Consider the following 14,335-nt stretch of genomic DNA (forward strand, 5'->3'; position numbering starts at 1 on the left):
AGTTCTTGTGGGTGAGAGCGTAGGTGGGTGGATGGGTAGGCGATGATTCACATCGGGAGCTAGCTAGAATAAGTGAGAGCTAGCACGAGGTCCAAGGACGCTTATGTAGATAAGAGTTGCAGAGTTTGCTTGACTTACTCTGAGGAGGCAGGAACAGAGCAGGAACTGGATGAATGAACAGGCAAGACAAGAATAGTGACACCACTGTAGGTCAGGTACTGCTCAGGTAAGCAAATACTCTGACGCCTTCCCGTTGACTCCTGCTTCCTTTTTGAGTTCCCTTGATTGCCCGTGATGAGAAATGCCTGTGGCTGCAGCCTGCCTGTCACACCCTGCAGGAAAAAAAAAGAGAAATACCACAAGACAGATCTATGCACCTGATAATCGACTTTTCATTTAAATTGTTCAAAGTAGTTGTGAAGCCAAGCCCTAACAAGTAGCCTTGGTGCCTATCGGTGAGCTACACCGTGAACAGGTTGCCAGTTCATCACAACACAGAGACAAATAAACAACCATGCATACACACCTAAGGGCAATTTGGAGAAAGCATTTAACCTAACAGTGAGGTTTTTAGACTGTGGGAGCAATCCGAAGTATCCGTCGAAAACCCACACATGCACAAGTCAAACCCAGGGGGTTGAACCCAGGACCGTCCTGCAAGACAACAGCACTACCAACTGTGCCACTGTATCCACTCACACACACACACACACACACACACACACACACACACACACACACACACACACACACACACACACACACACACACACACACACACACACACACACACCTCGAGGGTATGAAGAGCTACTGACATTAATTTTACTAATAAAAAAAAGTTGTGTTTGGTGTCGCATGAAGTCCAACAACAAATGCTATATATTGTGCATAAAGCGTAAGGTCATGTGCGCTACTCTGCTATGGTGTCGCTCTGTCCCAGTCTTTTTATTGAGGTGGTGTGCTGTTTTTCCCTTTTCCCTGTGACTATGATTAGTTTGATGGAGGTGTAAGTTATACCTTGGAATTTCTAAAATGTGCATTTCATCCCACTCATTTTTTTTCAAGGTTTTGATTTTCTTAGAAACAAAATTAGCTTTTTATTTGAGACAGTATAATCAGGCCTAAGTGTTTTTATATTTATTAGCTATATTATATAAATCGTTTTGTGTGTTTGTGTTTGATCTTTTCCTGCAGTGCGATGTCGCCTGGGTGCAAGAAGCAACAACACAAATAAGAGCGAGCTGCTCCAAATGCTCAAACTACAGTTCTGAAGAGTCTATCCTATAGTGGAAACAGCAGGATTTACAGCCCTGGGAATGAAAAGCTAAGGTAACTAGGTGGCCTCTGGCTTCTACAAACTTACACTTTTGTGAAACACTTTGGTGGAATCAGCGAAACAACCTTACCTAAAAGATGTAACATCTTTCATGTAATCCAAAATAACACCAGCAAAGAGTGATTTTTAGTCATCTTAAATTTGATTGTTGTTAGTCATTACATTATTTAGTAATACTGAAGATCACACAATGTAGGCTTACACTTCTTGAACTAAGGTTTCAAGGGATTTCTCAAATGTAAGAGCAGTAGCTGGTTAATCGTGGGCACAGACAACCTGGTCCTCATTTCTTTTATAAACCTCAATTCCTTGTTAGTGGTTCTGCTATGACTCTCACCACCTTAAACTTTTCAAATCTAAGTAAATGGCACTCATTGATTATCCTTTTTTTTCTTTACCAACTTATTCTAAAGAGATTACATCAGCCGTCTCATCATGATACAGGTGACCAAGTACTCCACTCACACCAAGCAATAGCCTCCAATAACCCAGCACAATGATGGGTGTGTCATTGATTTGCATCTGATTTAGAATTAGCCTAGGAGGATGGGCCTCAATGGAAAACAGCAGTGCTCCAGCTGCAGATTGCACAAGTTTGAGCCACCAGAATGACAAAGACTTGACAGGTGTCTAAACATTTTCAGAAAAAACTAAGTGAAAGTCCAGTTGCCTCCTATTTAACCCTGTTTGCTGTTGCCATGACCTGGAATTTGCACAGGCATTATTTTCTGGTGTTTCAACATAAAAAAAGCCGTGTTCATGCATGTCTCTTTTGGATTCATTCACCTTTAAAATAAGTTATTTGAGAACTTACATGGCATTCTGATTAAATGTATTACACTGTTGAAATTTACAACCGGGTCGTTTTTGGTCTTGAATTTGAATATAGCATGGAAACACAAATCTAAATGAAACAGTGAGGAGGTTGTGTTCAATACAACAATTCCTAAATCCTGTGCACAATGCATACATATATATGATTACAAAGCATTTTATACAGTTCCTTATACACAAAAATGCATGTATACACACATCAAGCATGCTGTGATTTTTGTATTGATAACCCATAGCTCTAGCCTCTTTTTGCTGCTAGGCTTAGTCTGCCCCTTAGCCCCTTCCTCATCTATAACCCATCTTACCCCTCCCTTTAATGCCTTTGTTCCCTTGCCTACCTACTTCATCCATCCATCCTTTGCCTTGTGGGGCTGTTGTTAAGGAGCCCTGGCAACCGCAAAGCTGTCTAGGCAAGAGGGAGAGGTGAAAAGAGACAGCTGGAAAAAGAGGGAGGATAAAAGAAAGGGGGAGTGTTGATGGGGACTGTGATAAGGATTAACGGTTGGAAGAGAAGCACAAAGTGAAATCCAGATGATATCAGGGTAAATATACATCATCAGCAGTGGATGATTGAAGACTTGCGGGTTGAATGGACAACAGGAAAAAAATTAGTGGCAGAGAAAACAAGGTAAAAAAAATAAGCTGGAATAAAAAAGGATAAATTGACTCGTAAAAAAGGTGAAGCATTGAAATAAGAGAAGATAAGAAAAAAAGAAGAAAACAATAAGGGAGAGGAGGGACAGGTTGTACCTTTTGTTTTTCGTCAATTGGTCTTGAATTTGAATCTTATTCTGGCCTATATCTAATGGCTTTATAATACTATAATGTGGTGTTTCAAAATTGAAGCAAAAACATGAAAAAAAAAATCAAAGTTGGTAGCCCTGTCACCTGTTGCCTTGCGGCAAGAAGGTCCTGAGTGTGAACACCGGGTTCGACTGGGGGTCTTTCTGCATGGAGTTTGCATATTCTCCCTGAGAACCTGAGTCATGTTTATGGACTGAGTCTACAGTCTATAAACATAACTGTTAGGTCAACTGGTAACCCCCCCTCTCAGCACAGATACAGGGGTACAGAAAATACATGTATGTTTCAAATGAGGCAATTGTGTCATTAATTTGGGCGAGTTGTGTCTCTGATCTTTCTATGTCCAGTCACTTACTGGACCCCCAGCTTTTTTCCCCCCATCAACACCACAATAGAAAAGGACCACTGATACTTACTTCTGATTGTTTCTGTTATCACTAAGTTCATCAGAGAATTAAAGAGATCCATTAATAAGACTGGCATTGAAGAGGAGGTCACTAAAAGCGAGTTAAACAGGAGAATCAGTTTGTGGCCAAATTCTTTCTGTGTTCAAACTTCAGCAAAAGTTAGGTCTAGGTGGAATGTTCAAGCTCTTAAAGCAACTTTTTGGAAAGCTATAAAGGAGCAGCCTAAAAATTAACTAGTCCACAGAGAAGAACTTAAAAGTCTTGAGTCTGCAACTCTCTCACCACCAAAACTCCTCAAAAAATACCCATTGTACCTGGCTTTGGCAACCACAATGAGAGTCTGACATTCGTTTATACGTATTATTATATTATTATATTATCCATATTATTTATATTATTCGTTTATATTTATTTACTCGTTTACACCAAAACAAATTTTTTCCTGATCCTGGGTTTTCTTTTGCTCCAGTTTCTTTACACACTTATTGAACGCGAGAATGGAAACTTGGAGTTATTTCCGTTTCTTGCATCTTTGGCAATTTGCCTTCCCACTGGAAAAGCCTTACCCTGTAGATGATAAAGACAACCAATGCGACATGACAGCCCCCTTTACACATATCTAGATTTCCACCAAGTATTAAACAATGATGAAACTTCTTTAGTATCTTCCTATTAAGGGTGGACAATATGATGATCTAAAATCCTGAAGGATTAGGTGATATTGACAAGCTGCCAAAATACAGACATCTGGAGATTGCTTAGAAGGAAAAGTCTATGCATTGCAGTTCTATACTATTGCTCAGTTTCTTTTCCTTGTTTGTGTTCAACTTGAAAACAAAAAAGAAAGTGTATGTAACTGGTATCAAATGGTCACTGTTTTAATGATCAACACAGGATTGGTGCAGTATAAGCAGAGGTAATTCAAAAGAAAATTAGCATTTAAATTATATTTAGTAGCCACACTTTAAAAAAACTGGGCTCTTTGATCTCCAATTTTCTCTGATATGTCACTTCAGATGTGAGCAGAAGCTAGAGAAAGTGGAGCAAGGATATAAACCCACCAAAGAGCAAGTGATACATGTAATTACCTTTGGTTCCTTGGAGCTTACAGTGAGTTAACTAACATCTAGCTGGATGGTCTGACTTAAAAGAAAGATAAGCTATTGAGCATTACATAAATGACTCTTCATCAGCAAGCATCATATTGCGATCATATTCTCTAGTTGGTTTAGGTTTATTTCTTGAGGCTAAAAAGACCAAAGACCCAGATTTCGGAAGATTTGAGATTAGATCGACATCTGTGTGAAGAATAAATATCTTCATCTACTCGTAAGATCAGCCTTTAAAGCAATCTGTAAAGCTACTCTGTTCCCAAAATTGATCCGCACAGCAAGTTGTGCCTGTGCAGAATACAGAATATTGATGGATGGAAGGATGCCTTTAAATACTTAAGTTTCCCTGGCAATACTGATGGTCCTTATTCTTCACCTGGATTAACTTTAAAACCAACTGATCTTGATCTCACAGATGATGATGTAATGGATAAGGAGACTGGGGACCCGATAGTTCAGACGGAACAACAGGAGCGGAATAAAAAGTTAAATTTAAAGAACTGTAACTGAAGGGAGTTCACTCAGGAACTATTGTGATAGGAGAGAATAAGGTTAGTTGCTGAGACCAATTCAGCATGATGTTGTGAGTACTGAATAAAAGCCACACATCTCCTCAGAAGCCAGGAGATTGCACTGGTCCTAATAAGGGGATCCAAGGGTTCCGTTTTAGTGAACTGAATCACAGAATGAATGCTCCGCTTCAGGCAGGTTGGGTGTGGGGCTGAAGCATAAAAGGAATCCACAATCTATGCTTGGGTCATACACAATGGGGCACATTTCACGCAAACATTTCCAAAAAGGGGCTGAGGCAGAAAGGCTTGGTCATTAGACGGTTCAGGTTTTCGATGACCAGAATCAGAAGCCAAGTGGAGAGTCTCACAGGTGCAAAGCAAATCCACAAGGCAAAAACTGGTCAGAGAATGGTCCCACGAAGGTTTTGAAGGATCTGTCAGTTACACACCAGGAGTGGCTGGAATATATAGTGGTCTCCCCAGGTGCAGTGACTGCTTAATCAGAGCCGCTGCAGGTGTAACTGCTCAAACATGATAGCCAGAGCTGGGCTCAGCAGACAGAGAATGATGTCACCATCGCTGCAATCAGGAATCTTACAGACAGGATCAGTCAGAATGATTACAGATGAATCTTCTCTCCCTTAGAAAAGTCTTGCATCCACCTGCACCATATGCATTAGCTGAAACTTAGCTTTGAAACTGAGGAATGTCATTTGTCAACACCTCAGTGCAGAGCTACACCCAAGAAACAGTACACCTAATTGATATCTTTATTCACTTTCTAGTCATCCATTGCACATGCACTTAAAAGTTTTCAGTAACCCAGCCTTCTGAAGATTTTTCATTGCTTCTAGCCAAACCATCTGGAGTAGTGATGTGTGAGTCCTGAGCGAGTGGCTCAAAATCTGTGAGTCACTTTATCGACTTGTGACCCAAGATGTGTCATTGCTATTAACCTACTCGCCCCTACTACGGAATGCTGGGTGAAAAGAAGAGTCCAACAAGATGTCAGTAGGGAAAGCTACACCTACGGTTTGTTATTTCAGTTCATTTCCCTGTCTCCTTTTTATCTGAGCTATGACCGACTCACCTTGATGCAGCTTGGGTCAAGACGAGACAGTGTTTTAATGGTTCAGCTGAATGGAACTCAGGTTTATCTGTGCTTTTCAGTGTGAACGGCCTCATTCCAATCTTTTCACACAAATGTTTTTATTGTGCCACTTCCGTATGAGGTTGGTTCCCATTGCTCAACAGCTTTCTAATAATGACGAGAAGAGACACCGGCCAGTATCTGAACCTTTTAAATTTTTTCGAGTTGTTTTTTAGCAAAACTTAATTGAACACGTCTAGAAACATTTACCGTTACTTTCGTAAACAGTGCGCTGCTGTGTAGGGATTTGCAGAGACCGTTGGAGGGGCAGGTGCTCAAAGTTAAAAGAGGGCACATGAGGCACGAATTTAAAACACGATACAGAAACATACCTTGTTATACAACCGGCTGATATGTACCAACCCATACTATAAAGAATGTAACATGGAATCAAGGGTGTAGGTTTGATTTGAATTTTGGTAGGGACACGATTGGTCCAAAGTATCATTGGTCCTACGCAATATGCATGCTCCTATTTTTTGATGCTTGATTTGAGCATTAGGATGCGTTTTGCCTGTCTAAAAAGAAAAGGCAGCATTATTTGCTACATTTATACAAATTTTATAAGCACGACACACACTAGATGCTGTTTGTTTATCTTTAAAGCATCACAGGATCTGATGAACGTTGAATTGGGACTTTTCCCACTTTGAAAAAGTTTGCATTTGAACTTACCAGCAACAGAGACAGATGGTAAATACGAGCCTATTAAACCAAATATATTCAAAATATGTCTGTTGTCTAGATTTATCCTGTATTTTCTTTTGAAGATATAGAAATGTGCAGAGATAAACCCCACCCTTATTAATTTTTTAAATCAAAGATACTCTGTCTGCATCATAAAACACAGCAAAATTATACATTCAAGGGACCGCAAATAAATGTATTGTATTTACTTTGCACTGGAAGTAGAAGTGTCACTAACAGCATTTCAAATTTTAAATTCAAACTTCAACAAATGTACAACTGGGTTGTAGTTGCTCTGTGTAGCCCGTTTCATGTAATTTATCTTAACATTCCAAACACATTTCTTACATCATATATCTGAAGTGTAGATAACAGCTTCTCTTTACCTACAACCTCTCAGACAACTAATTATTTTCCTAATAATAGTGAGTTGTCGATGTTTAAATGTACAGTAAATCTTAATACATAAGGAGCATGGAGGACCCAATACTGTACTTTGAGTAAGTTTAGTGACACCAAAACTGATCTGTTACATGAGTGGTTGTCCATTTAATCATTGAAATGAGAACATATTAATATACTATTGGCATATACTAGTAAGACTATCATAGAACAGCAGATTAAACTTTAAGATATGTAAATTCCTATACTAAATTAATTTTGCAACCACATCAACAGATTAAATAATTTTTACTTTTTTGGTGTACCAAATTACCCTCGTAATGAAGTAATATTTTTTGGGCTAAATCCCTGATGATGAGAATGTCTAACTCCGCCTCTGGTTTGCACTCATTTACTAATGGACAGTGTGGAAACCTTTGTACAATAAAACCAATGTAAATGGTGTTCCTTGGTTTTATTTGTCTTTATTCTAATTATGTCTACAATCAAACTGTCTCTCCTACTTCTTTACAGAACTGCACTCAGCAGCTTTCACCTATTTTAGTGCAGATAATATTTAGTTTCGTAACTGGGACTAGTTTTGTTGTCTAGTATTAATTGTGGTATCCCAATATGAATTGAAATTTAAATCTTGCGCTCCAAGCAAACAGGCACGCACACACACGCTAGAAATCAGAAAGAGGGTAGGCGGGATTTAAGGCAGCACAACGAGTGGAGTTTTAAAAAAAGCACAGAGCACAGTCACGTGTGCTGCCGATTTAAAGGGGCAGGCAGTCAGACAGGGGCAGCAGCAGCCGCGAAGCTGCGAGAGGAGAAGGGAAGAGTGAGGCACGTTATGTGGATCATGTAACTGGCCACGGTAACCGTGGCAAAGTAGATCTAAATTATTATTATTTTGGACATGCACACACATAAAAAAAAACAAACAACACACTGACAAAAGGGCACTTTGGGCATCAAGAGGCAAAGGGGCAGGTTCTCAAGCCTGCTGTGTGACGTCTCCTCCTGTTATCTGCACATGCGGGTCGCTTTACGGCCTTGAACCTTTCCGACAGAAGTCTGATGACGGCCACATTTAATAGTAGTATGAATGCCCCCCCCCCCTAACCTGACTCCGCCAGATAGATTTGCTCTGCATATCCATCTGGAAACCTTCCGTTGAACTAATTTTGGGAAGGGGCGAAAATACTGGTTAGCTGATTGGCCTATGTTGGTGATAGACGGGCCAAATGAACCAATCAGATTCGTCATCGCTCTGTTACGAGCGACGACGAAAACACAACCACAAGCCAAGCTACTCTTGCTGCTGCAGGTAAAGGCTCGTTAGCTCAGCAAAGAAATACTCTGTAATTCCGATAAAACTTGCTCGATAGCCACGCTAACGCTAGTTTCATCGGCTGAAGCCGCCATGTTGTTTAGACTGAACTGACGCGCTTCCCGTTGCGTCACACCTCAACCCGCCTCAAAGCCAACGCTGATTGGACGTTCGTTTGGTGAACGGCTCCAAATTTTCTTCAACGGAGAGTAGCCAGACTGATCTGCGAGTGAAACCTTGAAAGCTCGCGAGATCAGGATGGTCTCACGAGGCTACCCCCCCCCCCCCCCAAAGAAAAAATCCGATTTCAGAATAAAATCAGAATTGAGCATCAAGACCTGCAGTGTGAATGTAGTCTTATACCCCATTTCCACTCCCCCTTTTTAACCGTGCCGAGACCAGTCCGAGCTCGGTAACTGAGATAACTATCGAGTGTCAATGGAACGCAAACTGAACTGAACCGAGCCAGACACAACTGTCAGACATTCATAAAAATACTAGCTTCCCTACCGTGTCACACGATTTCCAGTGATGATTCTGCTTAGCAGTGTGATGAACCTCAGCATCTGTCGTTGTTTCCTGCGTCTGTAAATCCTTATTAGACGTACGTTTGTCTTATCCACGTCCCAAAAGCCGACTCTGTCAAGTAAATTCACCAAAAGTTGCCGTCTTCGCCTGACTCTCCGCAAACAACGGTTTCACCAAGCATAACTGCCTGAATGTTACGGCACCGCCGTTTTGATTTGGTTGGTCCCGCCTTCAATCACAGAGAGCAGTAGTACCACAGATTGTCACTAGGAGGCGAGGAGGAGCCGAGGAACCGAGATAGCGTGATGTGCAAACGGTCGTCACAACCAAACTTGGCTTGGTTAAAGGCATACTATGCAACATTTTTCAGTTAATTAATGTGTTCCATACCGTTTTGGATGATTAAATGAGTCATTTCAGGTTGAACAAAGGTTTTCTCGGCCGCCCTGGGCGTCTGTGGGGGAAATACCGCACTTGCAATGGGGTACCGCGCACGTGACGTCACTGTCTCAAGAGCAACGCCCCTTTTGCCTCTTAGGTAGGGCACACAGGAGAGAACGCACGGAGTACCCAGCTATTACAAGTGCAACAGAACCAGCGATATGACCGACTTTGCAGCCATTAAACTTTCCCAAGACGATGTCCCAGACGCACGGTTTACTGGTCGCACTGTCGAAGAACACACCAACCTTCAGCTCAAACGATGGCTTGAGTGTCGATGGCTTAAAAAAACGGAAAACGGGCCGACTTGATCGAACGGTAAGCTTTGTTTTTTTTTCCTGCGTGGCGATCATGGCGGCGTCGGCCGTTTTTTGTTTTTTTTTGTTTGCAATCACCGTCCAGGAATCGGTATATGTTTAATGTTTGTCTCATTTGAAATGTTTTTGAGTAGGCTATCCTGGTAGCAGGGTATCATGTTAGCGCCTGCTACCATGACAGCCTATATGCGATCATGGTAGCAGGCGCTTCTTTATTAACATGTCGGTCACCAAAATACTCTTACCTTGACTTGATGTCGCTGGAATTGGGTCAGGATGTCCTTCGGTTGTGCCCTTTCCTCCGACAAAATGCTTGCTACATATGTAGGCCGACTGCACCGGTGTACCAAGCGCACACATTTCTCCTTGGCAGTCTTGAATTTCGGGAAAGTAATGAACAAAACATCCTTCATATACGGCCGATCAGCGTACCTCGAGTCACTGTTGCACGTTCCATAGCAACAATGTTTAAAAACCATGGTCTTAGATTTGGAAAAAGCAGTCGTTTACCGAGTAAAACCAAGGGTAATGCACGTCTCTTTTACAGCGAAACAGCGGCGGGTTTCCGGAGTTTGCCCCACTGCGTACCACGTGATGTGACGTCATCGTGACGTTACGTTTCTAAAAATAGCTCGTTCGCGGTACCCCATTGCAAGAGGTCTCGGCCCGCACACACAGAAGTCTCGCTTTACGGCGAGAACTCCATGTGTTTTTGCCCTGCCATTCACTATATGCACGCGCGAAAGCAACAACAAAGAACCGCGTGTTAACGTCAAATAAACATGCAAGCATATCGAGTTTTATTATTATTATTATTATTATATATTTTTTTTTATGTTGGCGAGACGCTACTGCGGCGGCGAGGCGGCGGCTGCGGCTTGGCGAGGCGGCGGCGGTAGCGTCTCGGCAACATAAAAAAAATAAATAATAATAATAATAAAACTGGCGAGGTGGCGGCAGCGGCGGTGGCTTGGCGAGGCGGCGGCGGCTTGGCGAGGCGGTGGCGGCGGCGGCTTGGCGAGGCGGTGGCGGTAGCGTCTCGCCAACATAAAAAAATAAATAAAATAATAATAAAACTGGTGAGGCGGCGGCGGCCGCGGCTTGGCGAGGTGGCGGTAGCGGGAAGCTTGATGTTCATACCTTCACTGTGTTAGTCATTGTTTGTACTGCCGTTTTTTCCACTTTTCGTTGCATTCGCCTGTCTGCTAAGCTCAAAACAACCGCGCCTGGCTGGAGAAACCAGAACAGCAGAGCATCTTTACGACAGTGCACTTTTACTTTCGCCCTCTGGGGGGAGCCTCGCTGGAAAATCAACCCCGGCTGCATAGTATACCTTTAACTGATCCAAGCTCGGACCGAGCTCGGCATGGATCGGTTTAACAAGGGTAGTGGAAATGGGGCTTTAGACCAGGGAGGGATCCGCGAACTGAAAAATGTAATGGCAGTCAGACAGTGTTTTTTCCCCACACCTTAATGATGTGCAAATAAACATTTCCTTTGTAAAAATTAAAATCAAAAACTGTAAATGAATGAAATGTATTCACACGAAAATCTATTTATTTAGAAGAAGTCTTCTACTATGCTTCATTTTAAGATGAAATATAGAGGAAGTTATCTTCTTATACACATTGTGCTGTATATGAGCACCTAGGTTGTGGCCCCCACTATTTCATTCATTCTCACAAATATGCTCAATTGGCTGAAATTGGGGAAACTGTCATGCAAGTAAGACATCTAAAATCAAAGTTAGCGATGAAGGAGGAGAGGAACCGAGAGAGAGAGAGAGAGAGAGAGCGAGAGAGGAATCAGAGGCAACAGAGGAGAGAACTGCAACGATTCCAGGTGAAGAAAATGAGGGGCAGGCAGAAAATCTCTCTCTCTCTCTCTCTCTCTCTCTCTCTCTCTCTCTCTCTCTCTCTCTCTCTCTATATATATATATATATATATATATATATATATATATATATATATATATATATATATATATATTAGTGCTGTCAATTTTAATTGTGATTAATCGCATAATGTCGATAGTTAACTCGAGATTAATTGCAAATTAATCGCATGTTTTATCCTTTTATTTCTGAACGTGTAATAGCCTGTTTGGGCATTTTAATATGCAATTTTGCAATAAATGACACTAATAAAATACATGCTTGTACAAAAAATATTTTTATTTTGTTATTTTTCAAGCACTTTTCAGAATTGGAATGAAAACATCCTGGTGCCAAATGTTAAACTCTGGACTATAATGGCTATATGACTAATCATGACACCCTGATGTTTACACAATGTGTAAATACATTTGTAAATAAATACCATGCCGATATATTTTTTTGCCTCTTAAACAAAGATAGACATGGTATTATGCATAAACATATAAATTAATAAAAATTGTACATTTCAATAAAGTCATACGTTTTGTTCATTTCTTTACTCTCTCTCTCTCTCTCTCTCTGTCACACACACACACACACACACACACACACACATCTAATTCTGAGCTTTCACACCAACAACAATAATTTCTTTGAATATTTTTGCTTGCTGTTTCCATCCATATTCATAGAGTTTAAGCCTGGAAAAAGGTTTTAAATTTCCAGGTCTTTCCAGTCTTACACTTTGCTTGCAACCGGGCAGGAGCTTAATACCCTTGAAAGAGACTGTTTAGGAACTGTTTAGTAACTCCAGGTACTTCGTTTAGCAACGTAATTCAGCCTTAGTTTGTCAAATACAGAGACAACAAATTAATAAGCATTAAAGTACGGTTTATGAGTTGGGGTTTCTGCAATGTTATCAGCATGTTAAAAGCTCATCTTCAGAACCAATCTCTGCTTAAAATGGTGATCTGCACCAATCTACTTTTAGCAGTTATCACCGGTTATTGCACCGTAAACTGCAGAAAATACGTGCAGAGTTGCTCTGTCTGCCTTTACTACTGTCGGCTCCTATGGCGGAGGGATATTTCAGCTGGATACACTCAAATGTAGTGCAGGCAGGTCTCATAATAACCCCTATTTCGTCACTTATTTTAGAGCCCAAATAAGCGATTTCACTTTCAGAAACCTGCCCAAAAAAAACGCAACCGGTGACTCATGAAATTTAGAAGCACTTTTAGAAAAAAGAAGCCCAAAGTCGCATGTGTCCGAGGGTAAAAGAAACTTTGCGCTCACGCGCAGCGCGGGTCTGTTTTGCTACCGTTTTCTAGCACTCTTGAAACTACGGAAAGCGCCGAGGGTAAAAGAAACACAGTCCGGAGAGCGCGGCTGGGGGAAAAACATTAGGGAACGGTGTGTGTGTTTTGACGCGCGATTAACGGCGACCAAAAAATTGTCGCCGTTAAAATGGCTCTACGTTAACGCCGTTAATAACGCGTTTAACTGACAGCACTAATATATATATATATATATATATATATATATATATATATATATATATATATATATATATATATATATATATCCCTCCTGATTTACATCATTTACGTCAGTAGAGGGAAAATGTAATTGGTGCCGAAAGTTTTATTTTACAAGATTAAATTGAGTGACTCAGTCTCTCTCTATTGATTGGTGCTGTGACCATGGTGCACAAGCACCACTGCTGCTGGTGGGAAAATTGGTCGTAGACCCGGTTTCTTGACTATGCTCACGCACAGAGCTGTAATACTTTTCATTGTGGCCCTGGGTGTGTCTACCTGCTGTGGAACAATCAGGAAATAACTTTTTATTTGTCAGATTAATAACATCTTTGTGGAGTGCTCTGTTACTCTGTGCCACTCTACCAAAGTATTCTCTCTCTCTCTCTCTCTCTCTCTCTCTCTCTCTCTCTCTCTCTCTCTCTCTCCCTCTCTCCCTCTCTTTCTCTCTCTCTCTCTCTCCCTCTCTTTCTCTCTCTCTCTCTCGTTATCAGACATAAATCAAATAGAAAACTACTATATTTGCAGTTACAGATTCAACTGGTAATACAGTAAGTGAACCAGAGTGTATAAATAATACCTTCCGCGATTTCTACAAATCTTTATACACACCACAGATAAATCCATCAGAGAAGGATATTAAGCAATTTCTGGATAAAATTACACTTCCTAAATTATCAGATAACCAAAGAATGACACTGGATTCCCCGCTGACAACAGCTGAAACCCAGGAAGCTCTTAAAAGCATGCCTAATAAAAAGGCTCCAGGTCCAGATGGATTCCCCACTGAGTTTTATAAAGAGTTCTGGAATATTCTAGCCCCAACGTTCCACAGAATGTTGCAGGAAATACAGGAAAAAGGTAGATTTCCAGCTAATATGAACTCTGCCACCATCAGCTTTCTGCTCAAGCCAGACAAAGATCCTGTGTTGCCCACTAGTTATCGTCCCATATCCTTAATTAATGTGGATATTAAGATAATCTGTAAAGCTTTAGCAAAAAGATTAGACAAAGTAACTCCTCTCATAATACATCCAGATCAAACTGGTTTCATCAGAGGAAGGCAGTCATC

General features: G+C 41.1%; 1 protein-coding gene across 7 annotated transcripts in view; it reads left to right on the plus strand.

The window, feature by feature from the left end:
• nfasca (neurofascin homolog (chicken) a) overlaps nt 1-14,335 on the plus strand; it is a 221,432-nt gene that overhangs the window by 18,887 nt on the left and 188,210 nt on the right. For all 7 annotated transcript variants that reach the window (XM_036151486.1, XM_036151482.1, XM_036151483.1 and 4 more), the window contains exon 2: nt 1,198-1,332. The gene's annotated coding sequence lies outside the window, so the exon portion shown is untranslated. The remainder of the gene's footprint in view (nt 1-1,197; nt 1,333-14,335) is intronic.

Source organism: Fundulus heteroclitus, chromosome 20 (assembly GCF_011125445.2).
Source record: "Fundulus heteroclitus isolate FHET01 chromosome 20, MU-UCD_Fhet_4.1, whole genome shotgun sequence".
NCBI lineage: Eukaryota > Metazoa > Chordata > Actinopteri > Cyprinodontiformes > Fundulidae > Fundulus > Fundulus heteroclitus.